General features: G+C 28.1%; 1 long non-coding RNA gene across 1 annotated transcript; it reads right to left on the reverse strand.

The window, feature by feature from the left end:
- Positions 1-466: 466 nt before the first annotated feature.
- Positions 467-2,283, reverse strand: LOC134966049 (uncharacterized). Its single transcript, XR_010188582.1, has 3 exons — positions 2,152-2,283; positions 1,958-2,024; positions 467-1,079 (listed from the first exon to the last, which is right to left on the reverse strand). It is a non-coding gene; the product is annotated as an uncharacterized LOC134966049 (long non-coding RNA).

Genomic DNA, 2,283 nt, shown 5'->3' on the forward strand with positions numbered 1-2,283 from the left:
CGAGACCAGCTGTACGTTCACTGCACAGAGCCCCAGCAAACCCGGCTCAGTACAGCGCCTTTGACGGAGAGGCTTCTACATCAGGTGATATACCACAAATAGAATTTGACCATCACTATCCATTTGCCACATAATACTACAGCACGGTTGTCCGCAAGTCCAGTACTGGGACACTCTCTACCAATGAGATTCTATTGTGTATAAGGAGGACAGTGACTTATAACAGAGGCACTTTTTAGCAGTCTCCTTTTTACAATCATTTCAGCTCGTGGACGCACGGCTGATTTTCATGAAGCATTAATGCAGCCCTAACTAGGGTTTATTAAAGGATTTTTATTCATATTTGTTCAGGAGATATGGCAGTCTCGTTTACATTTATATAATATCAATTGTTTTTTCTTAGGCTAGTTCATGTACTGCATTTTTATGTGGATGACATATTAATATTTTAAATAAAATAATATATTGGATTCATTCTGCGCTCCCACTATTTATATATTCTAATTGTATTTGCAATAATATTTGAATAGATTACCAATCGGAACATATTTGTGTGTTTAATGTACACATTACACAAATTTGCTTCCAAACTCGCAAAATAGTAAATTTTTAATATTGATATATAAAAAATTGGAATTGGAAATTAAAATTATGAAGGTAAGGATGGGATCAGATTAGCAAATATATATGGTTCTTTGATGGCGTAAACCATCTAGCCAATTGACGCTATCATCATTTCCCATGTTTCCCTCAAAGACATACACGCGTATGTATTTCCCACATATTGCGTCATTTAAGTTTTAGGGTGCTGTAAGTATGAGGAATAATAATAAAAACAATAAGCTAACATAGTATTTTCAATGAATAAAACTTTTATTTTCTAAAGGGTGAACTTTGAACAGGTTAACATATTATAACTGGTAATAGATTTATAAATAAATCTTGAAAAAAATATATTGTATATGTTTCTATAATAAAGATTAATAAGAATAATATCACCGCATCAGATTATGTTATGTAGGATCAAGATGGTTTTCATATTCTTTGTTGTGGATTCATTGTGGATCAAGTTTCTTTTCCTGTATTGAAAAAAAAATAGTCATACACTGTGTGCACAAACAATGATGATTCAATAAAAAAATTTAAAAAAGGAATTTTTTTTACGTGTTTTCTATATAATAATATAAAAACAAAAAAAAAATTTTTTTTCATATTTGTTAATCTAAGAGTAATTTTTTTTTAGTTTACATTAAGGGTAAAAATCTGTCAACTTTAATACCCAAACATTGAGAGATATTACACAGTTTTATTAGTATTGTATAATTTTATTATTGTACTATATTTTGGTAAATATACACAGTTTCTGAAGAAGATGTGGAAATACTATTGCCATCCTAATCTGACAGTGTTTATATTAATGATGGATAAAAATTACGAACATTTGATTTTGGTTATTGTTTAAAATAATTCAATAGGAAAATGTTAAATATATTGCTGTCATAACAATATAGTTAAATATGATATTTTTTCAAATAAATATATTCAGTTGAATAATATTTTATTGTTATGTAATATTAACAATAGAGAGTGGATCCATACTAGGCATTTCCAAAGTTAGAGATATGGTCCTGTGTAGTAATATATATATTAGTGTATAGGTAAAGCAAATATGTTCATTTTAGATATGTTAATATTTTTAAAGGTACATGATTCCAGGATTCATGTTAGAAGTACAATTTAGTTTAGAATTATAATTAAATAAAAAAAAAGGAATGAATCTAAAAATGAAGATATGGATATCAGACATTTCAAAGGTCATAACAGTTAACAAGATTATGTAAGAAATAAATTAAAAATATTATTTAATGTATGTAATATGTTTTGTTAAGAGCTGATTAAAGTACGTAAACAGGCTAAATATAAAAATGATAAAAACTGTTTCAATAGGTATAGTTACCGCAAAACCAAATAATGAGGAGTCCTAATCAGCGGATTGCAGTTGATTGGAAGGGCAAACAAGATAACTAGTTTAGGTGAAAAAAAAATATAATTAACAATGTCAAGATTAAACTATTACATTAGAACAGATGATTAAGGTACATAAATAGAAGACAAATTATCTACATCAAATTGTTTTAAAATGCATATTACCTGGAAAGTAATAAGGAGAAAAAATCTTCTTTGGCTTGCAGATGATGATTGGGAGGTCAGAACAGTAAACTAATTTAAAAAAATTGAGTAAATATATTAGCAATGCAGAAAAGTTAGCAAATGTTTAGAATA

This window comes from Pseudophryne corroboree, chromosome 1 (assembly GCF_028390025.1).
Source record: "Pseudophryne corroboree isolate aPseCor3 chromosome 1, aPseCor3.hap2, whole genome shotgun sequence".
NCBI lineage: Eukaryota > Metazoa > Chordata > Amphibia > Anura > Myobatrachidae > Pseudophryne > Pseudophryne corroboree.